The following is a 27,729-nucleotide window of genomic DNA, read 5'->3' as shown; positions in this document are numbered from 1 at the left end:
GAGGTGGCTGCATAATTCTTTCGCCCCTTCCGGCTCCTGCTTAGTGGTGATTCTCTCCAAATAATAACCGACCTCTCTTTTAGTGTCGTTATCTTTTCCCTTTTCTGTTCTAAATTTTATCAGTGGTCAATGTAGAAGCGTATTTCCCTCGGTTTCGGTTTTTCGCCGCGTTGTCGTCCCGTCCGCATGCCAGTTATCTCCAGCTGCGAGAGACATCAGCGTAAGGACACTACCAGCAGTAAAATATAAAGCTGCCGAGCCGAATCCTTTGCAGTACCCCCTGATCCATACATTTAAGTGATGACCACTTGATCAAACGATATTGTACCATAGTTTCTAACCTGGACCGAAATGCAGTGTGTACACTTCTCTTCAGGTTCTTATCCACCCCGAATATGAAATATGCTACTGCTGCTATTTGCATTTAACCCATGGCAAATATATAGCAGGGGCAGTAATTCCTACCTTCATCACTGACTTAACCGTTTCCCGAACCAGCTAGCGTTGATCACTGGTCGTACTCTATGCGCAAACCGTTTTTCTAGAGCGTTGGCTCTTATTAGATTGTTCGCCCGGTTCGTGCCGTCGTCGTCAGCGCCCGCAGTGCCACGTGCCACCTGCATCGGTTGGCAGGTGACAAAACGGACAGAAGGAAATCCCCCTCTTCCCTTTTTGAAGGGAGAAGAGAGATAAAGTGGGGCGTAATGTGCGGCAAATAAGATGTAGGAAAACCCCCTCTCCAGTTTGAGGGAGCCGGTGCAGCGGGAAAGAGGCATAAGGTGGGAGCCGAAGGCTGGCTCAGTCGCTTGAGTCGCCGCCTGTGCGGCGAAATGTGGTTCGTTCGAAACGCACTCCCGTGCAATAATGGGTACAAGCGTCCCTCAGCACGGCGCCTTGCTTGCTTATGGGCGTGCGCTAGAAATATGCTCCGCAAACTCCGCTGGGCCCTTTCCGTGGAAATCCCAGTTTGGGAAACCTCAGGCTGCAAATTTGATTCGTGTAACTGTGTCCACACGAGTTTTCAAGTTGAAGTGCGCGTATTTGGACACATCTACAAGAAATCTTGTGCTGTCAGGCCGTTCCTGACACTCAAACAATCATAATCATCCTGCAATATGTTTACTACTTCTTTCAACGTTACTGTAAGGCTTCAAAGTTGACTACTGAACTCAATGTTATAGTTGCTGACAAGTGATAAAACATATTGCCGGTATCATTTTATTGCTCGCTATTTTATTTTTTACCGTTGTTTTTCAGTTCATAATATTTTTATACTGCAGCGCCTCCTGTGAACAACGTTCGCTTCGCCCTACGGTCGTAAAAATGTACGAAGTCGCCGACTTATCGTCAGCTTACATTTTACTGAAACGCTCTTAATTATTGTAAAAATTAAGAAGGCATGCTTCTCGCTTATAATAACCACATGAATTCCTAATTCCGTTTCTGTATTCATTCATTTAGAGCATACTGCACACCCAGTGACAGGCCCTGGCAGGAGGGGCACAATAAGTACAAAACAATAAGTACAAGGAAAGACATCAGCAAAAACAATTCAATGAACAGCCTGTTCTAAGGCATCCGTGTCAACTTCTGATGATGTTGACAGTGATTCCACTCGGCAGAAAAACCCCCTCTCCAGTTTGAATACGACACTTCTGGCAAAGTAAGGTTTTAATGATTTAGTGTGCCCGTTTCTTGTTGACCTCGGCATTATCGGTGGAAGATACAAATCGGGAGCCATGGACAATTTGTTATTTTTTGTCGAAAGAGAAATGGTAACCTTAGTATTCGGCTCCGAGATTCAAGGCACTGTATATCATGTTGAAGCATTAGAGCAGATGGTGAGTCAGTAGTGCGATATTTAGAGAATATAAAACCGAACAGCTTTCCCGGTAAGGAACCTAATCACTTATAAAACCACTGTAACAGTCAAAATTTTCTTAATTTGGACCTTGAAGTATCTGGAACATTGCTACGCACTCTTTTCTTACAACACCGATTTCTTACAACACCGCTGAGTTCTCGAGAATCTTTTCGGGTCCTCAACGAAGCATTCGCAACCTAACAGCGTTTCTTTTTTTCTCCAAGCGTTGATATTCACAGTATGTAGCCTCGTCATGACCCGGATTGGCATTTCAATTATTCTTTTATGAACTAAACTTCTCCACGCTACACTCTTGACGAGCGCTACTCACAACTAATTTCTTGAAGGTTGAAGCCTGGAGCGTTGATAAGGGTGTGTTCAAATAAAACGGCAAGTAACGTCCTATGTCAATTTTTCCTTCCAATTATATTTCTACCTCTGATATGCCAACGTGGCAACACAAAGGTACAAACCGTAATTTTTCAAGATACGGAGTAGGTTTGTTGGAAAAATATTCTATATCAGAAGGGATGAAAGACGACGATTTTGTGGTTCCGCAAAATTTAAAGGTTAACGCAGATTGAAAAATAATTTTTCCTTGAACTTGCACATTATGTCAATAAATGCATGCAATTTCTTCAGAGGTAAGTAGTGCAAAAGCATTTCTGGCTTTTAAAATTTGTCATCAAAAATGTCAAAAATCGTTCCAAACATTATGGTTCCAGAAGGATACTTTTCAACATCATACAGGGAAAAGAATGATAGAGAAGTTGAGGCTAGAATTTTCCCCAGTATTTGTCAGTCCTTACCTGCGTCGGCGATAATTTCCACATCTAAACAGGAATTTTTTTCTGTACTGAAACTGTCTTGAATTAAACATCTTCGAAAATAATGGCCGACGTAGACACCGATTTGAAATAAACTATTATCAAGGGCTATTTTTTCTCTCCAGGGCCATTATTAGTTCCTGGTACGTCCAAGCTAGCAGCCAAGTTTAGCATTCTAATGTTTTCAAGAATAAAATTAATTGCCTCATGCAGACTGTTAGAAAGCGCTAACGGCTAAGCATTGGATTTTTAACTGAAAGCATGTGGTCGAATTCTAGTAAGAATGTTAGAAAATGACTTAGAAGCATGTTTTTTCTTTTAAATCCTGTTAATTTGTCTCCTCTTTGTCTTACTCTCGCCAGCTCTCATTCATGTCCTAAAAAAGAAATATCCTGTCATTCCTAATATGCACATTTGTAATATATGATTTATTTTATCGCAATGCAAATGTATATTATATTTATTTCATTGTTGTTATCTAATTCTCTTTCTAATACTGCTGATTCCTGTTTAAATTAATGTGTATACGTTGTTATACGCTTATTTTCTTGAATATTAATAACAATCATTGGACGTGAGAAGGCATTTCGAGCCAGTAGATTAATTTCGGTTGAAGTACAAGTCTAGCCGGGCTTTGGTGTCAATACGTAGGATTTTTCGTGAAGTTTCTTTTTACAGGACACTGGCAGCGCACATTAACTGACTAACGAGCGCGTCACCTATGTATATTAGTTTTAGTATTCTGGTGTTCATACATGGCAAAATGTGTCGACAATATTTATTCTGCATATATGGGGTCGTTTCAGTTTCATTGTCTTTGGCGAAGATGCCTTACATAAAGCGGGAGCATCTTCGAACAGAAAGCTTCTTCAGGTGCAGTATTCCCATTCTGTAAACTGTATTACCACATTAAGAAGAATTGTTCATGTTGATATTTTCACAGCCAATGGCCGCCACAGAAGTGTAAACTAGTTCAGGACTGAATCCATTCGTAAACTGTTCTATAGACCGTATATGAACCGTACAATGTAATCGCGTATTAAGGCGATAGCCTTTAATCGCTCATACTTGCGGTGGCCGTCTGTCCGTTACATTGCCACCTATGTCACGCGACTTTGTGATGTCACATAATCTTAAGGTGACATGACCTTAAGATCACCAAAAGATCTATAATTTGGGTAAAAATTGCGAACGGGTTTGGCCTTCCCGCATTTTAGAGATGTCTAAGTGCCTCGAACGAATTTTTTTTTCTTCCCCTTTTTCCGCTCTTTTTTCCTGTCTTAATAGCGAGTATGCCGACTGTGCGCAAGGTCCTGAAAGCTGATATGGTTTCGTTTTCCTTCAAGCTCGGAAAAAAAACCACTGGTCCTTAAAGGTAACGCAGTGAGTTTTAAGAGAAGGCAAGCATAGCAGCGGGTGGCAGGAAGTTAGGTGGGCGCATGATATTAAGAAGTTCGACAGTGGCAGGTGAGCCACCTTCTACTGGTTACTTAAAGACGACAGTCCCCATTTCCGCTTCCACATATCTTTCTGATGCTAACCCATTAATTTGGAAAACTATTAGTAAAAATAGTCATGCGACCTCGATTATCGCTTGTATAAAAGTATACCCAGACGCTCGCGAAGAAGCGACTTTACAAGACATTTATACACGTGAAAGCTTTAGTCATCATAAAGGCGCGAAAGAGAGTAAATACTTTTTAAAATTTTAAGAAAGGAATCTCCAAGACGCAATGATGTAATCATGAAGAGAATCACTCACTGGTTTCAGAACTTAATTCCGTACCTATAGCCCCAATAGAGAGAACTGGAACAAAAAGAGGAAGGCCAAATGAAGAGTGGGGGATCGCAACGGGCACATTTTGATAAACGTCAGCATACGCTATTTATCTTTTTCTTTGGTTACTGTATCTTCCACTTCACCGTGGCTATACTGCGTGCTTCAGGGCCGCTTATCAGAGAGGGCACGTGGCCCCGAGCGAAGGGCCGCTTTTAACAACGGTAAGGAGATCCTCAGTGTGCCACTTAAAACGCGATCACAAGCAGCTACTGGATAGGAGCGTATTTGCACCTACACAGTTCTCTGTGGAGTCACAGGAGCCTGATAAAGGAGAAATATGCCCCGATAAATTAAGAGATCCGACGTCGAAAATTACAACAGTAAAAACGTGGACCGGCATGACAGCGAATCAGCGCTTACGTGTTTGCAGCAATTTCATGCTTTGTTCTGCCAACGCTTACTGTGCCGACCCTGTTCTTGTGCGTTTATTTGGTACAAGCCTTCACAAAAGGTGCGCACTGTTTACGAAGAGCACGTGAATTTTGGTCAATTTAATTAATAAATATTTGTTTTTCGTTGGGGTGCAAGTAGAGGATATAAGTTCTTGTCGATCTGGTGGGATATTTTTCTTATTGGCAATACCCTGTGTTGCACGCTACGGCCGACCGCGCAACAGGAGGCGCGTGCCACGCGCAAGGCAAAGAAGAAGAAGAAGAAGAAGAAGCAGGACGCATCACAGCGCTGTCCGCCGCGACCTCGCCCTTGCAGTCGAACAGCGCTCCACGTCTCCGCTACCCTCACAAGGCGGCCTGCCAACTCGACAGGTGGTGAGATTTCAACTCCCGCTGCGGCCCCTCAGCGAGAACTCCGCTGTTCGGGATGCCAGCGTGGGATCTGCGTAGCGGCGGCCGAACCAAGGCTGCGACCACAGACGCTGTCGACTCGGAGGCTCCGTCCCTGGCAGCCGACGCCCAGCGGCTCCGGCAGCGATTCCTTGTCCGCTACGGTTCTCCGGCAAGGTCGCCCGGTACGTTCGCTGATCTGCGCGCGAGCGCGCCATGCAGGCACTCGACGAGACCTCGTGAGCCATGGGTCGAAGATGTCGGTAGGAACGACGACGTTTATGTTGTTCAGGGCCCTTTTATGCAGACGGGTCACATTAGTGCTCTTGCCATGGAGCAGCGACATGCTAAAGTTCCATTCTTCACACACTCCGCTTTCTCTCTCCCACCCACGTTGTTCCTACAGCCCTTCATTCGAAGTGTAGGCACGGGTATTCTCTGAGATCAGCTCTATCGCAGTCACAAACGTCCGATTTAGGACAGATAGTATTAGCAAATAAATAAACAAAAACACGAGACACAGAGATGTACTTGGGTCTAGAATAGACATAAGTAGTATTCTGGTATTCTTTCTCCTTAGATGCAACAAGGAGGCATGAGACGAGAAATTATCATCAGCAGCAAAAACTTTCCTGAACAACTGTTATAGGAATATTATTAGGACATTGTCAGTAAGCTATGAGAACATTATTTCACTTAAAGACGTGAATCAAGGGCAAAAATGTCAACTAAGAACATCTGCGGTAACTGGTACCCTCAATGCCGTGATCGAATTGCTCAACGCACACCAACCAATTAGTCCGCCTTAGTCGCAAGGAAACAGGACATCTACTGCGACAGCTTCCTCTCAATCCACCCGTTCTTTGGATGGATTGAGACGATGCTGCCAAAGCGAAAGCAACATGGTTTAGGCGCTTTCTTCTCACCCCAACAAGTCCTACAGCTTGCATGATTCCTCAGCGCACGCTGGATCACATATACCAGAAGCCCTTACCGCGCAATATGAGCGCTAGCCTCCATTTAAGTAGGCGGCAGCCTCCAGCGATCTGTTACGCCGAAAAATACAGCAACCTCTTAGCTATCATTTATGTCGACGCAGAAGAAAATTGTAAAGCAGGTTTTTTCACGGTAGTCGCAGCCTATGAAGACGCCACTTTGGGGGCCGCCGCCACTATACGAACTAATTCGCCTGCAGGGGCGGAAGGAGCCGCCATCGCACTTGCGCTGGTCCGCTCAACCATTGAGAAAAACATAACCGAAATTTGCACAGATACACAGGCCGCCACCGCCACTACATAAAGGGCGAGGAGACGCCGGCCACACACTATATTATTTCCTCAGCTACTTCTCTCGGCCGAACGGTTACTCTGTCGTGGATCCCTGGGCACGCCTCGATCCTCGGTAATGAGCGCGTTCATGCACTGTCTAGAGAACTCTCGTCCCGGACCCCGGACGAACAGGCACCAAACCCTGCGCAAGAGGCCCCATCTGTCCTTTATACATACCATCAAATCACCACATTTTACAATCTCAGAAGCAAGACATTACCACCACCCTACGGTACCTTGTCGCCCTTATCCACCGCAACATGGCATCAATTGCAGACGGGCTGCTCTATTTCGTCTTACCGTCTCCCATGCTTTCACCCCGGCTTCCCCCCTTTAATGCCTGTGGCGTGCCCAGATCCAGACTTTCCTAATAGCTGTGGGAATGTCCTTCACCAAAGGCAGTACCAATCACTCCCATTCCTACTCATTCTTCCTGGCAGGCTGCTTTACGGACAATGTCAGCAACCAGCTAGCACAATTATCACTTCTGTTGATCACCAAATCAATTTGAGGTAGCGCAATATTGCTTCGAAACGCCGTGTATTCGGATATATACTACATAACATCGTCCCTGCCACCGTGGTGGTGCAGTGGTTATGGTGCTTGCCTGCTCACCTGAAAGACGCGTGTCCGATCCTGGCCGTGGTGCGGGCGTTTCGATGGAGACCAAATGCTAGAGAACCGTGTACTGTTCGATGTCAATTCATATTAAAGAACCCCATGAGGTCTAAATTATCCGGTGCTCTCCACTACTTCGTCCCTTCACGACTGATTTCTTTTGGGTCGTTTAACTCTATAAACCAAGCTCAACCGAACAAAAGCGCCCATTTTTACCTACCCGGTGTACAAGTCTCTTAACGAAGAAATGAAGATCCATGACCATATTCGAGGTGTCGTCGCAGTCCTCCTACATCAATTTTGCGTCTCCCGGCTGAACTGTCGTGGTAAATAGCTTAAGTGGAAATAATGGCATTCAGCTCTGGTTGCCATCATTATAATTGGAGAGAATTGAATAATGGCGTGAGGCGCAGACTGTTCGGGTGTTATAACACCGAGAGAAAGCTTCGCTCATCCTTTTGCGAAGCTGTGACAGTACTTCCAAGAATACATATAAAAACCGAGGGACCAAACCAAGAGCTGACTCCTTCAACAACCAATGAAAATTGCATGGCGGAAAATTTTTGCCCATTTGTGACCGCCGCCATCCCCTAAACACTTTACAAAAATGCTTTCTGTGCCGATCATTATTGTATGTGCTGACGTTACGTGTTCTAAAAAGAATGTTACGCTACTATAGTATGCCCTATATTTGCTCAGCTTAGCTACGGCTGGCTACCAAGCCAGTTTACCAAAATGGCCGTTACCGTGGTTGGAAGCAGGTTGATAGGGTGTGCATGACAGAGGTGCCCAAGTTTTTGTCTACAGTCAGCGTGTTAAGTTTATAGCAGCTGGAGTGTGGGCTGCAATTTTGGTAGTAATTCACAATATCTTATCGTAGTACATCACTGAAGTTTAGAACCATGACTCAGCATACCTAAGCTATATCACATATTAAATAATCCCACTGTCACTAAAACCGTGGAGTAGAGGGTAGTGTTTTTTTTCTTTTTCTAATTTGTGGTGTTGATCAGCGCGAAATAATGATGTGTAACGGGGGCTTAGATTAGCGCTCAGGCGGCGGAAAAACCACGGCGGCGACCGAGTCTCAGGTCTGTTCAGGTCAGCAGCCGCTCGATGTGAGCGATGGCAGTGCGGCTACTTCTTCTTCTTTGCCTCAGTAAATATAGAATGATGCCCTTCTTCACAATGGCCCTGGGGAGAAAAGGAGCAATTCTGGCTACTGAGGGCGCCGACTACACAACCGGGTCATAGTATGGCTTGAGTCGTTGGACATGCACAGTCTCGCGACCACGCCGGCGGAGATCGGAAGACGATGTGAGGGGCTCAATAAGGTAGTTGACTGAGGATGTGCGCTTCAGGATGCGGTAGAGGCCATGGCATTTCGAAAGTTTCTTTGAGATGCCGGAATAAGTGAAAAGGATCCACAGCCAGACGAGTGAACCGGGTGGGAAATCCGGATCAAGCTGACCGTCGTCATGGCGGTGTTTATGGCGCCCCTGAGTACCTGCTGTGAGCGACCGTGCAATCTGGCGGCACTCTTCTGCATGCTGGGCAGCTTCAGAAACAGTTCTACACTCAGATGAGGAAGGATGGTATGAGAGAACTGCGTCGATGGGAGCGGATGGATGTCGGCCGTAGAGCAAAAAAAATTGGAAGAAACCGGTGATGGACTGGGTAGCAGTGTTGTAGGCGTACGTAATATAGCGTAGAACGAGGTCCCAGTTCGTGTGGTCGGCAGCAACGTACATCGCCAGCATGTCGTCGAGAGTGCAATTAAATCATTCAGTTAGACCAATTGTTTGCGGATGGTAGGCTGTACAAGTCTGATGAATGATATTGCACTAGGCGAGCAGAGCTTTAACGACATCAGACAAGAATACGCGTCCTCTGTCACTGAGGAGTTCACGAGGAGCACCGTGGTGAAGTACAAAGCGCTGCAAAATGAAGGACGCCACTTCACGAGCTGTAGCAGCTGGGAGCGCGGCAGTTTCTGCATACCGCGTCAGGTGGTCAATGGCAACAATGACCCAGCGGTTGCCAGCAGCGGTGTATGGCAGAGGGCCGTATATATCGATGCCAACACAGTCGAAGGGGCGAGGAGGACAATGCAGTGGCTGCAACTGCCCAGTAGAGTGATGAGGCAGTTGCTTACGGCGTTGGCAGGACGGGCAGGAGCGGACGTACTTCATGATGAAGATTTACATGTCTCGCCAGTAGTATCCAACACGGATGCTAGTGTACGTCTTGAAGACTCCCGCGTGGCCGCATTGCGGGTCAGCGTGGAAACAGATGCAGATTTAGCAACGGAGATGTCGGGGAATGACGAGAAACCGTTTCCGTTCATAAGGGTTATAGTTGCGCCGATGTAGTAGATCATCGCGAATTGTAAAATGTGAAGCTTGGCGACGAAGGGCACGGGATGCTGGAGGATTAGATGAGTCGGAGAGAAAGTCAAGAAGAGAGGCAATCCATTCATCTTTAAGCTGCTCAGAAGGAATGTCACAGGTGGTGGGCGAAGGCGCAGAGGAATCGAGGGTGGAGAGGCTGGCAAGTTCGGCTGGTATCGGGGAGCAGGAGAGGGCATCAGAGTCCTGATGCTTGCGGCCCGAAATATACGACACGTATGTTATACTCTTGGAGACGGAGAGCCCATCGAGCTCGGCGACCGGAGGGATCTTTTAGCGAAGAAAGCCAACATAGGACATAGTGGTCGGTGACCACGTCAAACGGACAGCCTTAGAGATAAGGTCGAAACTTGCCAAGGGCCCAGACAATGGCCAAGCACTCTTTTTCTGTCACTGAGTACTTGGATTCAGCTTCCGTGAGGGTGCGGCTGGCGTAAGCAACCACATATTTCTGGAATCCGGACTTGCGTTGGGCTAGCACAGCCCCGAGGCCAATGCCACTGGCGTCCGTGTGTACTTCGGTTGGGGCTTGAGTGTCGAAGTGACGCACCGACGAGAGGTGCCGTGAGGAGATTGCGCAAGGTGTTGCAGGCGTCGTCGCAGACAGGCGACCAACTCGAAAAATCCACATTGCCGCCGAGAACCTCAGTTAAAGGGGCAGCAATGGCCGCAACGTTGCGAATAAAGCGTCGAAAATAGGAACAGAGGCCTAGGAAGCTGCGCAGTTCCTTAATGAAGTATGTTTTGGAAACGCAGTCCCAGGACGAAGTTTGGCGGTGTCGGGGTTGACGCCCTCTTTTGTCACAACGTGGCCTAAAATTGTCTACTCACGAGCAGCAAATCGACACTTTTTTAAGTTCAGTTGAAAGCCGGCGTCCGTAAGGCATGTTAAGACGTCCTTCAGTCGGGATAGATGAGTCGCGAGGTCGGGGAAAAGATCACGATATCGTGGAGATAACACAGGCACAACTTCCATTCCAGGCCACGCAGAATACTGTCCATCATTCGCTTAAACGTATCTGGAGCATTACAGAGGCCAAAACGCATGACGGCAAATTCATACAGGCCATCAGGGGCTACAAATTCGGTTTTAGGGCGATCGTCGGCTGCACATGGGGACCTGCCAGTACCCAGAGCCTAGATCGAGAGAAGAGTTCCGCTCCTTGAAGACAGTCCAGAGAATCATCAATGCGCGGAAGAGGGTAAACATCCTTTCGTGTGCCCTTATTCAGGCGGCAGTAATCAACGAAGAAACGAATAGAGTCATCTTTATTCTTCACGAGGACCACGGGCGAAACCCAGGGACTGTGTGAGGTCTAAATCACGCCGCACTGAAGCATGGTGTCCACTTGGTCTTGAATAACTTGGCGCTCACTGGCGGAGACACGATATGGATGTGGGCGCTGACGCAGAGGGGCGTGCTCACCGGTGTCGATATGGTGGGTGGCAGTCGACGTGCGGGTGAAAGAGGGTTGGTGTGAATCGAAGGAAGAACGAAAGTGATGAAGCGGCGCGGGAAATTGAGTGCGGTGAGGTGCAGGAAGACAGGCCTCGATGGAGGGAAGGAAAACGTCTGGAAACGAAGTGTCGAGTGCGGCACCGGCGGGCTGAGGGCATCGACGTCGAGAGGCGGCGAATCGTCATTTTCATCGCGATAGAGAATGAAGTCAATGATCGGCACGGAACCGAGACACTCACCGCGACGCACAGCGGAAGCATATGTAAACGGATTGGTCACGAACAACGCGCTAAGGCCAGCTGACAGAGTGAGGACGGCTTAAGGTATGGAGGTACTTGCGGCACAGAAAGAGGGGTGATGGTGTAAAAAGTACGTTGCCGTAGCGAACAAGGTCAGAAGTGAGCGGCACAAGAACAGAAGAACAGGCAGGTGGTTCAGTGTCTTCGGCAACGACGGCTTTTGCAGGTGCAGCAGAAGGGGCATCGGGCGGCGAGGAACCGCAGAGCACAAATAACTCGAGTTCGGCACGAGCACAATCGATGACTGCGTTATGGCGCGACAGGATCCCAACCCAAGCTGATATCGTGAGAACAGGTTGGCAAAATGACGAATTCAATCCAGTAAAGGATTTCCCGAATAACGACACGATCCGTACGCGTCGCTTACGGCGCAATAGCCTGCGCGCTTGCGGTGCGCAACGAGAATCCAGAAAGTGGGGCCGTCAGTTTTCTCAAGGAGCAGCAAAAGGAGGCGGCCATCGCAGAAACAGCAGCACCGGTGTCGACAAGCCCCAGAACAGAAACACCCTCTACGGAAACTGCGATCAGAATGGCGGGACATGATTGAGGCCTTGAACATTTCGCTGGTGGCGCGGTTCTCGCGTCAGGAACTGCGGCGTCTCTAGTTTTCCTCTTGAGAAAGATTCGGGCGGGCCCCGACGCATGGGAGAAAGGGAGCGGCGACGAGGAGAAGGTGAGCGCCGGGTGGAGAAGGTGGTGCGATCAGGTGAAAGCAAGTGACTCTGTGGCGGCTCGGCTGGCGATAAGTATTCACTGGTAGGAGGCCAGTAACCAGTAACCAGCAGTAAAGACGACGGCAAAGCCGGGCCATATGACCAGGCAGTCCGCTAGAGTAACAAACAGGGAAATTGGCACTTGTATGCCAGGGATTGCCGAATTGCTCAAGCTGTCGCAAAAAAATTCGTCGGAGCGCGAGGAAGTTGACGCACACACGCTTGAGGTGGGGCGTAGGTTGGGCGTTAGTTAGGCGGCCGCGGCCGTGCGACGGCGGCAGCGTAGGTCAGGGGTGCAGCGACAGGTGCGGGCGGCTGTACTGGTGCGGGCGGAGGGACCGGTGGAAGGGCCTCAGCCACTTGTTCGCTGATGGCAGTGTGAAGTTCGGGCGCCAGGTATGGATATTGCACGGAGGGGCATGGCAGAAGCGATAGCGAACGTGCACCCTCCTCACGCACAAATTTTTTTATGTGCGCCAACAGTTTGCCAGTGGGCGGGTGCAGCCGCAGGCCGGCAAGCGACTCAACAGGCGCTGCTGCGTGCTGGCGAGTGGTGAGCCTCTGCTTGAGCAGCTCGTCGTAGCTCTGGCAGAGACTGACGACTTCGGCAACGGTGCGGAGATCTCGCGACAGCAGCATCTGAAAGGTGCCATACTCGATGCCTTTCAGAATGGCACCTCGATGCCTTTCAGAATATGTTTGATTTCGTCAGCCTCGGACACCTGGGCGTTGACGCACGAGCACAGGTTGACCACGTCTTCAATGTAGCTGGTGAGCGTCTCCCCCGACTGTTGAGAGCGCTCGCGCAAGCGGTGTTTGGCGCATAGCTTGCGCACAGCAGGACACCCGAACACTTCGGTGAGGTTCGCATTGAAAGCACTCTACGTGGAGAAGTCTGCTTCGTGGTTTCGAAACCACAGGTGGGCAACGCCGGTCCAATAAAGGATGACGTTGCTCTACTCGGTGATGTCGTCCCACTTGTTATATGTGCTCACCCGTTCGTATGATGTGAGCCAGTCTTCAGCGTCATGATCGCCAGAACCGCTGAAGAGTGCGGGTTTCCGCTGCTGGAGGGGCCGGTACAGCCGGCTGGCTAGCCAACTTGCACGGCTTGGTGGTGAGCGGCTTCAGGCATATATCCGGCATAGCGGGCATAGCGGGAATAGCGGGGACCGGTAGCGTGCGGCTGCGCAGGTCCAAGGCGCTACGAGGAAACCTCCACCAAACGTAACTGGGGCTTTGGTTAACGCTCAGGCCGCGGCGAAACCACGGCGGCGACCGAGTCTCTTGTCTGTTCAGGTCAGCAAGCGCTCGGTCTGAGCGATGGCAGTGCGGCTACAACTTTTTTTCTTCTTTGCCTCAGTAAATATAAGATTATGCCCTTCTTTTTCACAGGAGTACTAATTTTATCACTGCAAGACAATTGATTACAAAGTAGAAGCAAAAACAACCACACGCTGCCGGTGGCATCCGAATCCATGAATTCCAAATTTCGCGTCCAGTGCTCTACCAACTGATGTACGGCGGTAGCTGTCCACTCTTCTAGTATCCGGGGTGTCTGTGTTGCGTGTAGCGTAACCTTGAAGGTATCTATCAGCGCCACCCTTGCCCATAGCAGCAGTCGGAGTACGTCCTGTACTATCGTGAGTGTTATGTGAAAGGTGATATAATGCCGAGGGCGCAAAATGGTGCGAGAACACTCTTAGGCTACTTATTGCATCGTCACGACAAGCCATGCTCACGGTATAACACGGTTCATGTGCCGGTAGATAAGCCATTTGCGATGTACCAGAAATACGGACAATGTCATGTTTCGCAAGGAAACTTTCTCACGACCAGAGGAATGCACACACATTTTGCGGGATTACTGAACTGAATGCCGCCTTTTCGCTGCTTGATCACCATCTCATTATGTGGCACCTCCCTACCGACCGATGTTGCCAAAGAGAGAGTGGTATGGTTGAGGCGCTTTCTTTATGTTAGCCTCGAGAAGGTGGCAACCGAGGTGCCAGACGGGCTTAGCCTTTCATAGATATAAGGTTGGGCTTGATACTTTCCCAACTGATATTTGTTTTGCTTTTTAGGGATCAACGTCTGAAAGCGACTCTGGCTATGAGGGACACCGTAGTGGAGGGCTCCAGAAATTTTGAACACCTGGGTTCCTGCAACGCTGAATGCCATCGCACAGTACATGAGCCTCTAGAACTTCTCCTCCATCGAAAGTCGACCACTGTGGCTAGGATCGAACCCGCGTCTTTTGCCATACCCAGCTGAGCGCCATAGCCACTGAGCCACAGCAGCGGTGTATACATGATGAAAGAGAAACAGAGAAACAACTTTAATGAAACACCACACAGTGAACGCCAGGAGAAATCTCCCTCGTCGCTCCTGGCAGTTGGTCGGAATCCTTTGGGACACAGCAGACGACTAGGATCTTAAACGGGGAGGAAACATTTAGAGCGATTAGGGCTACGAGCCCGAGCAGGAGCATGTGCGCTCAAGAGACATACCGCGACAAATCAGGGACAAGATTAAAATCCCTCCGCCGCCCAGAAATATACATAATGACAGGAAAGAAATCTGAGGTAAGGCTTCATCAGAGTCATTCCTGGCTCCCGCTCGGCTCCACGACTGCAAGAACCCTCGCGTTATATTCCTGTGCTCTATTTTCCATTGTGGCTGCAAATGGTTTCCTTAATTCTACGCAGATGCTGGCCGCCACAGACACCACCACCACGTCACGCACTATTTCTCTCTTTCCAGCCTTGGAAGCCACTCGGCAGATCCGTGAGTTTGCCTCACAAACTTTCAGTCGCTTCCTTGCCTGGGACATTTTGATTCGTAGATAGCCAATCTTAGCAGTTTATAATTTAGTTGAATCAGCTTAAATGGCTTTATGGGCCACTCTGGAAAAAAACCTATTGGTCCTTTCCACGGGGCCACACCCTTCTCTTTTACCGCCGTGAATTGCAGCAATCTTCCTTCGATCCTGGTTAATATTATGTGACCCACAATCTAGAGGATAAATGTTGTTTGCTCTGAATAACTTATGGTCTGATGCAAATCGACGCCCTTATTACTCTCACCTATAATTCGTCCACTACACGGCAAGCGTACTGCTCAATGTTTGCCGATTAGATATCGTCCTGTGGCAGCTGCGCATCGTTCCTTTTTCTGGTTTTTAACCATACTTTTCGAGTAGACTCACCGCCACAAATGAGGTTTCTGTGTCAGTCAGGTCTATCATTTCATCAAAGCTTCCCCCTCAATGCCCATTAGGTCTGCATCTTTGCGCTCAACGGCATTTTAAGATCAGCCCATGCTTAATTATTAAACTGTTTGGACAACATATATTTATGAAGCACTTGCGCTTTATGGAGTATGGTTAGATTACCAGGCTTGGCAACAATGCTAGGGGGTCGCTACGGAAGGGTTGATAATTCGCTTCAAGCGCCTGAACAACAACACGCCTTGCTGTGCATCCACAGTAATGACGACTTTTCTCGCAGGCGACAAAAACGAATTTTATTGACAACCTCTTCCCCAGCATATTTATCAGGGCTTGCCTCCAGCAGATGTGAAAGTGATGTGAACGTAGCAGCCCTTAGCGCTGCAAAAATGCATCATACCTACAACGTCCGGTGCGCTGCCCAGCAGCGAACTGGCATTTCACTTGTGGCGTCCTTCTGCACCATCGCTGAAAATCTTGGTATATCGTGCAGCATCTACTGCGCCAGTCCTATGCCTGCACGGCAGGACGACGACCGAGGCCTGGAGGCCGCTCTTCTGAGCGCCCTCTTCCTGCTCACGGGCCTCCTCTTCCTGGTGTCGCTCCTCGGCCTGTACTACTCCATCGCCTTCAGCCACGGTATGTACGCACTCGCTCATTACATGGCGCCTTGCGTTCGCCTGACCAGCTGTGGTACACTGACACAGCGCTTGTGTTGCCAGAAGTTGCGCTTATACAGCTGCAGCAACGCACAGCAAGGCTAAGCGTGGTTGCTGCCGAAGGCATCGTCGTTACCCCTCAAGCTAAACTTTCTCCGCGCGTGTTCAGCACAACCTTAGTGATCTCTGTCACCCTACGTGTTTCCAAAGGTTGCACCCACCCTTGTTTAGAGCGTTCGCTGCTGAGCCTGATGACGTGGGCTCTTTTCTGGCCTCGTTAGCAGCCTTTTCATGGCGGCGCAACTGTTGTTCCCCCCTATTTAATGCTGGCTCGGCGTTCAGGGTATTTCAATAAATACATAAATACAATACCACACCATTTTCAAAGGATACGGAAAAATGGTGACTTTCAAAGCCATCATCGAGGCATAAATTGTTCAGGCTACACAGCAGAAGGAATACCTTTGTTCATTGTGAAATGCCGCAGATGCTTGGAAACACTTCTGTTTCTCTCATCGGTTTTTGGAATCATCGCGCTCCCATTAACAAAAACAGTGCATGGCTATAGTGCTGAGCTGCAACTTTCAAGAGTGAATTTCACTACTAAGACCACAGACGCGCTGATAATAGAGCAAAATCTCAACAAACGCCCGATTGGGTTGAACTCTTACTGAGCTGCTGTGAGCTATGTTTGTGGCCGTGGAGAATATGCAAGCCTTCAAACGCAACTGAAATTAGTGCCGCAATTTACCGCCTTCAGTTACAAGTGATACTGTAAGAGGATGTGACCTGACTAATGGCGGTTTGGATTACTGCTGTGGTACTGGTTGCCGCTAATAGTTTGAGTTTATATTTGAAGTTCACTTTAACCAACCTTACAGAACAATCTCATACAAGGCTTGCAAAATGGGCACTTAAAATCGTTTTCAAAATGAAATCTCAACGTTTTTTAAAGGGTACTTTATCACTACTAAGGTTTCGTTGACTTCTTCAGTAAATATATGTGCTTTCATAGCCTCACATGCACTGATTATTTGTTAAAAAACTTATTATACCAGAAATGAGTAAAAAGAAGGTTCAAAAACTAACTGAACACGGTGATCCTTCATAATGTGAGCATTAGTGCCCTACAGGAATTTCGTTACTTGCAAATGGGCAGTGTGTCATTTTGTTATCTAGGAAGCTTGGCCTTTTTGTTACTATTATCTGAAGAGTTGAACTTTTTCTCCACTGTATCGTAAGTCGTGACACACACATTCTGAAATCTGCTAAAACAAGCCTGTTAAGTGCCGCATACAAAATAACCTGTGAATATCAGTTTCTCTTGGGGGTCATTGGTGTTTCTAGCAAGGGTGTTTTGAGCATTTAGCTAGAATTTTTGGTTAGAGACGAAAAAATAGCAACTTTGGCGACACGACTGAAGCAATACTACTGAAATCGCGTGCACAGTAGTCGAAAACATTAAAACTGCAACCGCTTTGGTATAGAGAGAAAGGAATACAGCCGTGCTCAGCTCTGTTCTGAGATGCAGCTAATCCTGTGATGAACAGAAACTGATAATAAAATTTTCAGTTGATGGGCTGTTCAAGCAATTCGTATCCACAGATCCGCATCATCGTGCTAGTAATGTAGGCGTTGCTTTCTCTTCATCCAACTTTATATAGCATTCAATAAGAAAAGCAGGGCCAACAAACGAACATTTATTAACAGGACTCTTTTTTCTGCTTAATATTACTATCTGTTCTCCCTGTGTTTCCGCACTTTTTATATTTTTGATCATCTAAGAGCATCAACCAACCGTTCCGAACCACAATTTTCGTTCAAAGCATTCTTACAACGCGCACTTTTATCTTATGAAATGGCAACCAGGAAAAAGCCACCGCGAGTGCTGACTATCAGTTGTAAACCTTATTTATAGAAGAAAAATGATGAAGGCTTCGCGCCTTATGAGAGCAAGAGAAAGAAAAATAGCGAACAATGACAGAAGGAAAATCCCGTGCCCAGTCCGGCTGCTCTGATACGGGAAATGTAGTATGGAGCGTGAAGAATGGCCAAAGTTAGATAAACATTGGGGAAGTAACCAACTAGCAGCATTTAACCGAACGTAAAGTAATTGAAAACAGTGCAATATGAACTCAAAACGTCTTTAGACAAGCGGTCACAAAAATTCCATAATAAAGGTTGTAAAACAGCAAACAAGTGCCAAGGCGTTTTTCAGAAAACTGGCGGTCATCTCAGGAGACCGGTGGCGTATTCACAGGATGACAGCTTCTGAAATCTCAAGCGAACGCTTGTCCTTATATGAAATTACATTCCGCTTTTGATAAAAAGAAGACAGCATGGGCTGCATTCGCTTAAATCGCAAGGACTGGCAAGGTTAGAACCCGTTGTCGGTTTTAGTTAAATTGCGTCTTCGCGCAACCTGTACTTAATGCGCCTTTAGGTTGTTCCTATGTATGCTTCCCCACAAAACTATAGTGTTTGATAAAAAATGTTTTCAACGTTATTTTCTAAACTATCTTATTATTGATCATTTTCGCTCTTGCCCTCCGCCGATTTCTTCCTGTTCTCATCCATAGTTCAAATGTGCTGTGCAGTTCTCAAGAACTGAAATATACATGTTTAATGATTAATTCACCCCTGACAGCTAATGGAGACTTGAACCACTTTCCTTCCTGCATCTGTGCCATTTTGGAGATTGTAAATATCAAGGATCCTGTATTTTCTGATGTTTTGTGAACTTATTATTGTCATTATTCCCCGAAGCGTTTCGGCGCTCACCATATATTGTAAAGTTCTAGGTCCTGAAAAGTAATTTAAATAAATAAGTTGAATTTCTTGCCAAGTGTGCATTCCGTGTTCTCGCCACAATATGTGATTTCGCCTTGTCAGAGTGTGAAGAATGACAACGGTATGTGATCGGTGAGTGACCGAGCGATTTTCGGTAGATATACGTAGATTTTCCTTCAGTTTTTTTCGGCAGACCTCGCAGTGCGTCTCGAGGAAATTCTACATAAGAGAGACGGCTGGCCTACGAATTGAATGCCGGGTGGGCCCTGATGCGGGTAGGACCAGCCGGGGGCATTCTGCATGGCGGCAGTGGGTGGACCCAGCTTAACTAGCTTCGAATGCGGAGAAAACTTGAACCAGGCTTTTTCTGGAACGATTATAGTAGTCCAGCAGATACGTGTTCGTGTTGAAAAGGCAAGTTAAAGGTGTCCAGTTAAAGAACCATAGTTGCTGATTCACACTCCGAGGCCTTCAACGTTTGAGAGAAAAACTTAGGGGGCGATCAATTGGAATCGTACAGAGGAAGTGCGATAGCTTCTTTTACTCCCAAATGTATTGCAATTTTTATTTTATTACAAATACAATTTTATCCAAACTTTCAATCCACTGCCTTTCACTTCCCAATCTACTTTAATTCTGATTCTATAGAAGTTTTGAATACGTAAATACCCAAAATGTGACGCGTTGTTAGATCGCAGCCAGTCCCCATACTTGGACTTACGCCAATGACTGGCACATTGCTGTCTGAAACACATCCGCTGGTGGGGCTATGAAACTCGGTTTGCTCTTCCTGGGCAATACCAGAAGGAATAGCTAGTTACTCGTAGGCTGTATATTTAGCACCTAGGCCTCCTGTCGTCATGGTTATTTTCGCTTTTGCCGACATCTCTCTCCTCCGCTTAAAATTGGAGAGGGTCAGAGGAACAGCTGGAAGGTGGCAAGCGGAGATATGCAAATCACCCTAAAGACCACTTACCAGGTGGGGGTTTCGCCGTCTGTTTTCGCCTTCATGACCCTCCTAATCCTGTTGCACTAAGAGACAAGGATGTGCTGATTTTTCTTACGCTTTGCTGAATGGGTTTTGAAAAGTGACGAGGTAGTCATTGCCATAATCGGAGGTTTTGCGTTCTGCCGAAATTGGCAAGCTGGCCCGTAGACTGGTTATTATATTTGGCTAAAAGCAATTCTGTGGACATAATTGTCCCAAAATATTTATACACGGGTCCTCCTAGAGTATATGTTAATCTAGCCCTCTAAGTTAACTAACCAGAGAAGTAGAAAAGTATAATAACTATTCCTGAAGTGTATTTGCGCTTGCTTCTCCGGCGGTCATGACCTGCACGGCTCCGTGCACCTCTGTACCATCTCTGACCACTTCGAATGGTCAAGCTAAATTCGATGGTCATATGTAGATCACTACTCAAAAGTCTTCCACCCGCATGGTTTGCTTGATAGTCATGTACTGAAGAGCTTAAGAAACAGTGCAAGGTCTAAAGGTCTTTTAAGCTGAGACCAACTTCATCTCCCCCGCCTTTAAACACATTTTGGTCTTTAAGCGCACCGTAGAAGCGCTGCTATTAGTCTGAACTAAACATTATGTTGCCGAAAGCCTTTTGATCAAAACTGCACTACAAACTGATGGCGTCTGCATCAGATCATGCTTAAATACTGCGTTGACGACTTGCTTTTTGCCCGATATGACAGCCGCCTATAGACAAGCTTCAAGAGTTCAGCGCTATGCAGAATATCCAGATATTTCAATAACGTATGTTGCCGGGCTAGTTGGTTTTTCCTTTTTGAAAAACACATGGCACCACAAGAACACGCACAAAAAGACGAGTAGATGAATGACAGACGCCAAAGTAGCGAACATGGCGCCTGCTCCTTGTCTTTTTGTCATGCAGGTCATGTTTTTGCCAAACTCGTAGCCCTACGTAAGCGTCTTAATTCTCACAAGGGTTAAGGCATAGGGGGTGCAAGAAACACATACGAATATTTACAAAATGCAATAGTAATTTTTGCTGTTTGTGGAATACCGCTTTTTTGTATTTAATGATACGTACGACAAATCGAATTGCGCATTAATTACGTTTTGCAGGAGCACGCCAATTCAGTTAATAAGACGGCGGCCTCAAACCTTGCTGTTCAATGTGGTGGTTGTGATTGCGCCCTGCACCATCCCTATTTAATCAAATTAGCATTGTAAGTAAATGCCACGATCCGCACGCACGTGATTTGAGTGTCCTTGATCACCGAAAAGAAAGCTCGAACTTTTGTAAGCAGGCCGTTTGTCACGTTGTTTCGGAAACAAATCATATTTCTTCACGCCAATTCTTCTAACTCCTCTCTTATCTCGACTTTGCGGTTTTACATTCCTGGTTTGGCTTTTATTTTATTTTTCGTCTAAATGTCATTTCTTACCGCTCCGGCTTTTGCTTATTATTTAAATGTGTCTTGTTGGCTACTTATTGCACCAAATATTTTACGCCTAACGTGACATAATAAGATTTCTGATTCATTGCCGCGTATTTTGCAGTTCGACGGTGGCTGAGGCTGGCCGAGGAGTATGACGAATGCGAAACGAACTTCTGCTGCGTTTTCGGTGAGTGCGTCTTTTTCATTCAGCGCATCTACTGTATAATCAGGCTCGAGCTTGTTCACGAAAGGTTGCTTTTCTTTAAAACGCATACTACAATTGTGGAACAGTTCTCAAGGCCCTGTGCACGGTGCCAGTTCTTTTTTTGTCTATTTTAGCCCTGTGCTCTTTTGTGGTGACCATTCTTCTCCGTCATTCATTGGCTCTTCCCCTGGGAAATAAGTGATGGCTGCGCTGCTCCGCTAGCGTCATGGTATGGCCAGATCGTTTTCGCTTCTACACCGTAACGAAAGCAAGAATACAAGCAGCCGTATTGAGTGTTCTCCAAGTCTTGGCGAGAAGCAGTTGATCAGCAATAACTTCAGGTGTAGTCGCAGAGGCTAACAGCGCAGGTCGCGTGACAGACAGCCACTCGTTTCCAAGTAGCGATTCCCCGCTACCATGCTCACACTGGCAAGCATGAGATGGCAAGCCAAGTGTGTAATCAGCGCCTCGTCACTTCTGATGCACCGCTAATTGGTCAAGCCTCTTTACGACTCCAGTCAAAAGAGTAAGAAATCTAGGAGGACACAGTGACTTTCTGACTGTCGCTTTTCCCCCGAACGACATTTGGAGACAGTTGATTTCGGATCACGGTTATTACGCGACCTGCTCCCCTCTCCAAGGTGAATGCGTCTATCAAGCGATTTTGTTACAAAATAAGAGTCGGCAGAGATTTGTTATTTCATGCAATATAGTTTGAACGTGAAATATCCATGAGTGGTAAGCACACTGCTGGATTTATGCAGCTGGCACTCTGAATTCCCTTCGAAACAATCGTTCGATCCACTCGCACCAAGATGACAGTCGCCGGACGCATATTTCCTAATAGCGTAGGAATGGTTATACCTAAATTTGAAGGCATACGAATATCTTCGACAACTGCTGCAAAGCAATATGCTGCAAAGAAATATGCACTACAGACCACTCGCCGGGAGAGAAATCAACTGCGGGATTGTATGACACTTTCTTTCAGCAAGCTTCTAACTTTTGGCTGGTCCTGCCATGGTCGTGCTTCCACATTTCATTCACCGTATTTTGACATTTCGCACGAGAGGCATTGCTGCAGGTAGCGAACAATTTAATGTTACACGCTGTTCAGCGGGCCACACAGTCAGATCTTGCCTTGATGTTTCGGTTGCTGTAGCAATGAAACCGATAATGAAGGAGTATAGCGACTTTTAATGAACCCCGGGTGGTCGAAATGTCCGGAGCCTTTCACTGCGGCGTCCCTCATAGCCTGAGTTGCTTTGGGGCGTTAAACTTCCACAAACCAAACCAGTCTTCTTGAATGAATTGCCTGCGGTCTTCGCACATTACTTGTCTTCACTCAGGCACCCGAATCAAGGCCGTGCGCAACGAGACCACCAACCTCTGCGAGGACATCTACACTCCCCTGTGCTCCACAGTGAACTTCACGTGCTCGGTGAGTATGGGCACTCTCCATTGAATTATACATCGGGAGAGCATTGGAAGAACTATGCGCCCATGTCGCGATGAATGGAGGATCAGGTATGGTACCAACGTCAGTTCGGCAGACAAAGCTGAGCTGAGGAAATACTGCGAATCTAAAATTAGTCTGTATGCTTTGCTACTTTTCCTCAGCATTATCGGTGTGTTGTGCCAATAATAACCGCACCCAGGCTTTGCAAATGTTCTACCTGCACCGCATTTATATACTACTGTAAAGTGTTTACCTTTCAGGATGGGGCAGTGCGAAAAGAGGGGAAGCATGAATTTAACAACCTTGTGTGCCGCTCCACTGCTTCTTCTATCTTCGGCCTATTTGCCGTCTCATTAATTCGGAACTGTGGTATGGCAAGGATGTGTGAAACAAGATTTATAAAGCAAGATATTGTAAGGCGTAGGCCTTTCCTATTTCGTGAAAACCCGTCTGTGTGTGTGTGCGGGTACACGCGAGTGTGTGTGTGTGGGGACACACGATAGCACCCATAAAAGATGGCGTCTTCATGCAGCCTGGCAGGCGGCGGTTAATAGTGACACACCGCTTAGCCGCTGAACTACTGCCCCAAGAGAGGTACGAGGACTCCCAGAGGTATACGAATATTGAGTAGAGAAAGACCATTTCTGCAATGTGGGCATTAACTCATTAGTTCTCGCGTCATTATCTTAAGGCGGCGGCAGCCTTTATGAAGTTACCACATAGATCACAAGGGATGCAGCGGCGGCTTTGTAGAGCCATACAGAAGTAGAACTGCGAGCTTCTTGGAATCGTGTCTCATCACGCACCAGCGCAAGGAGATTGCATTCATAAAGTGGGCGGGTGAACTTACGCCTTATCACACGCAAGCAGTCATAAGTGCCTCTGCCGACTTTTTTTTCAGCCTACCCAGCTCTGGCCCAAAAACATAATTAACTTCTGTAAGGAAAAACGCACATCCAAGCACGTTTTAATGGTCGCATGTATTGTAACAGAAAGATTTCTAGTAGCGCGCTCCTCCAAAGGACGCCACTGAAAGTACATCAGAAAAGCTAGTTTTTGCTAAGCCCCCCCCCCCCCTTTTCGTTTTTGTCGCGAAACTTCAGTTATTGCAGTGGCGTGAGGTATACGAGTTGTACTTTTAGGAACACGCACGCAGCACGTTGCCAGCGCTTCAAATACTACGCATGACCTCCGACTAAAGAGCTCTGGAAAATCAGACCGCGTCTTCTCCATAGAGGCAGAGGAGTGTTGGGCTACTTGCACATCTTCGTTGGTTTTGAAGATTCAAGCAGTGCCCCTAAAATTGCAAAGCAAAAAAACAAAAAAATTGCTGAGGAGGAGCCTAAGCGGATCAAGTCTCTGGCTTTTGAACGGCGCAATGGTTGCTTGGGTACCGAAATGTAGAATACTTGTGCCAGTCTGTGCCCTACAAGTTTTGACTCTCTAGGGTTCCCTTTTGGTGTATATGATCTTTTATTTAATGTCCTTGTGATATCTACGATCCTGAACTCATTATCTGACACAAGATAAAGCCTAGGCGCTACGGTACAAGTGTTTGCCCTCCTGGCCGTTCGCTAATTCACGTGCCTCTTGTGGTGCATGCAAAGACCATTTATTGAATTGACCTTACTCCTGTTTCCTGCCCGCGCCTGAATTCAGTGCAATAGAATGCAAGTGTTGCACAGACGCCCCCGATTTCTTTTTATTGGAAAACATTTATTCGCCGGCAGAAAGTGGCTTAAGGTGAGGTCTCGGTCGCGCTAAATGGCCGTTAGCCCTTGGCTTACGGCGACCTCGTTGGCTCGCTCCACTGCCCAGAGTTGTGTCTCCGTGTCGGGGCTGAGCAGCATGGCCTCCCACTGCTCGGAAGTTGGGACCTGAATTAGGTTCGGGGGCATGCGGATCCTCCGGACAGTTCCACAGGTTGTGGTCTAATGTGGCTCTGTCACCGCTCTTGTTACACTGGGGGGGGGGGGGGGGGGGGGGGGGAGTATTGCCCGGGGTACATGAGCGAAAGTACAACCGGGTGTGGGTGGGAATGAGTTTGCAAGCGAGGCCAGGTAGTCTCCTGGGTCTTGTGTGAGCGATTTATGTGGCGCAGGGTAGGTGCGTCTTTACAGGCGAAAGTGGTGTGTTATGTCGTAAAACGAGTTCAGGCCATCCTTCGAGAAACTCGGGTCAGAGGAGCCCACTGCCCGTCCGACGAAACCTAATGCGTTATCGTGGGCTGCCTTATTCTCCGGGTTGCTCGAGCGGGTCAGAACCCATAACAGCTCTATCTCTCCTGTGGGTGTGGGGTGGGTACTTCTGAAGATTTGGAGGGAGATGAGGGAGACGCGGCCCCTCGCAAAGTTGTCTATGGCTGCTTTTGAATCGCTGATCATAATGTCCGCCAAGGTGTTGGCTATATGGCTAATGCAATTGCCGCTTCCTCCGCGGTCTCGCAGGATGCGGTGTACTTCATGGCGGCTGTTAGGGGCGACCCGGTCTCGGTCACTGCGCCTATCGCGTACGCTTTGTGTGGTGTTAGATATTCCACCGCGTCCACGTAAGCGGCCGCGGGGTAGTCCTTCTATTTGGCGTGTAAGGCGCGGGCTCATGCCTTGCACCTTCGCTAGTGGTGCGCAGGGTGCATGTTCTTGGGTAGGGGTTTGACAGTGAGCATTTTGTGTACTTCGGGGAGGAGTTATTCCGAGTATTCGGTTAGAGGTTCGGCGTTGATCTTCATACGGTGCACGATGGCCCTACCTGCCTTGGATCGCGTGTGGCGTGCGTGTTGAGAGGTGAGGTGTGCGTCACACAGTTCGGGTAGTCTGTTGTGCATAGCAAGGGCTAGCATACTGTGCGTAGGCGTGTTTTTCGGAAGACTGAGCGCTGTCTTGTAAGCGTTACGGATGAGGCATTCTATCTTGATCTTCTCCGCTTGATAGAGTGCAGGTACGGTAGAGTGCACATGAACCTACTGAGGACGAATGCCTGCATCAGTCGGCAGAGGTCGTTCTCTCTCATGCCGCGTCTCTTATTGACTATTCGTCGTTTGAGCCGGGTGGTTTGATTGACGGTGGTGGTCAGTTTGCCGATTGTTTCTTTATTCTTGCCGTTGCTCTGAATGAGCATCCCGAAAATTCTTATGGTGGGTACTTCCTTGATTTGATGTCCTCCTACAGTTATCTCTAGTGAGGCGCTGCTGCTTGTCTCGGATGCCCCGAACTTTGGAACTGAAGTACCTCTCCCACAAAAACAGTAAGCTTGCCAGAGTTGTCATTCTAGCGTGAAGCAAGGTTCTATTTGCTGGCTTCGCCATCTTTTCCTACGCAGTAGCAGGAGCTATTCATTTGGTGCTGCTGCCAGATTTGATGAATGCTCCTCGAGCATCGTCAGGCGTTCTGAGTACAGCGGTGTCTTCTTCAGGGGTTCTTGTCCCTGTACGGCAAAAAGTGCGCACCTTATAATGACACAGGGGGTAGACCTGTCCAAGCAGCAGTCGTGGAGCGTGAACGATGCCCTGACCAGCCGGCTGTTGGGATTGGCCGAAGTCCTGGGATCAGAGGAGGCCCTGAGACACCCGGCCAGCAACGTCTCTTCGCTGCTCTTCCGTTCGTGCCTCGATGGAGGTACGTGACCTTCTTGTCTTTTCGTAGTGGCACACAATTGAAGTGGATAACGAAAAACATAGTCCAGAACAGACTCTTGTACCGGTTTTTTTCCGTTCACTACTTTGATTTAATGTGAAGTGTCATAAATGATGCCTGAGCGAGAAATAAAACTTAGGCGCTAGCAACATTTCAATTAGAATGGTTTATCAAAAACTCAGATGTGCAGTAATTTTCGGCTACTTGAGAAGGGCAAAGGGAGGGAGAAAAAACAGGAGGAGTCGCTTAAGCTCCACTTTAAAATATGGCTAGAGACGGTTAATGGATTATTGCCTATATATGCAGAATTTTTCACTCTCTACTTAACATCCAGAGAACCCTGCGAGTTCTCACACCACTTCTGGCTCAGTGCTGCAGCGGTTCAGCGATGCACCACTGCCTTGCGATGGCAGGTGCCGCCACCGGTTGGGCTTGTGCGACACAGGTTGCTCTTCCCGAGTAACCTCTTGTTGCCAATTATTTATTGAACTGCCACATGCCACGGTGCGACGTTTCCTTACCATCCGGTAGGAAGGTTGGGCTTGCGCCACAGTGTTACGCCGCCTAAGTGGACCAGCTGCTTTATAGGTTGCTTTTCTGGGGGTTCTTTGCGGATTTTTTCTTCACGGTCAACGACGGCGCCGACAACCACACCGGATTTTCTTCGAGACGCGCTCCAACGCTATCGCGTTAAAATGAGCCAGAAAGAAAGACGCGCACGTTATAGTCCAAGGCTCCGGGTTAATTTTGACTACGTGAGAATTTTAGACAGGGCCCTTAAGCCTCCTGTCATTCACCTTCACAGAAAGGCAGCCGGCGCGCTGGGTTTCGATCCGCGGTCACGTACTAAGGCTCCGAATGTCATGACCCCTGAGCCACGTCGGCGAGTCCAAAGGCACGCCTTCGAATGGGGGTCAATAAGGCTCTGTATCAAGGGCAGCGGCGGGTGGGTAGGTGGGCCTTGCTAGGGTGAAGTTCAGGAGGGCGTCTAACTGAAGGAGGAAGGTGAAGGAAGGAGGCTCCTCGTTTAGGCTGGAGACTTCTCCTCAAAGGACATCAGATTCGCTGCTGGCGGTGGAGGCGGAGGGGGGCGGAGTACCATGCAAGGTGTACGTAACAAAAAGACACCTTTTTCGCAGTTAAAAAAAGGTGACAAACCCATGCTGCTGCTCAGAGAGGAGAAAAGGGTGCACTAGAGAAGA

The 27,729-nt window shown here is 47.8% G+C and overlaps 2 long non-coding RNA genes across 2 annotated transcripts; both read left to right on the top strand.

Moving 5' to 3' along the window:
- Positions 1 to 5,240: 5,240 nt before the first annotated feature.
- Positions 5,241 to 14,929, top strand: LOC144119838 (uncharacterized). Its single transcript, XR_013312412.1, has 2 exons — positions 5,241 to 5,498; positions 14,847 to 14,929. It is a non-coding gene; the product is annotated as an uncharacterized LOC144119838 (long non-coding RNA).
- Positions 14,930 to 15,906: 977 nt separating this feature from the next.
- LOC144118741 (uncharacterized) lies at positions 15,907 to 26,482 on the top strand. The gene is made up of 4 exons (XR_013312120.1): positions 15,907 to 16,006; positions 21,353 to 21,418; positions 22,786 to 22,877; positions 26,356 to 26,482. It is a non-coding gene; the product is annotated as an uncharacterized LOC144118741 (long non-coding RNA).
- The last annotated feature ends 1,247 nt before the right edge of the window (positions 26,483 to 27,729 follow it).

This window comes from Amblyomma americanum, chromosome 2 (assembly GCF_052857255.1).
Source record: "Amblyomma americanum isolate KBUSLIRL-KWMA chromosome 2, ASM5285725v1, whole genome shotgun sequence".
Taxonomy (NCBI): Eukaryota; Metazoa; Arthropoda; class Arachnida; order Ixodida; family Ixodidae; genus Amblyomma; species Amblyomma americanum.
The sequence above is the reverse complement of the archived record's forward strand: the minus strand, read 5'-3'. Positions and strand labels throughout refer to the sequence as shown.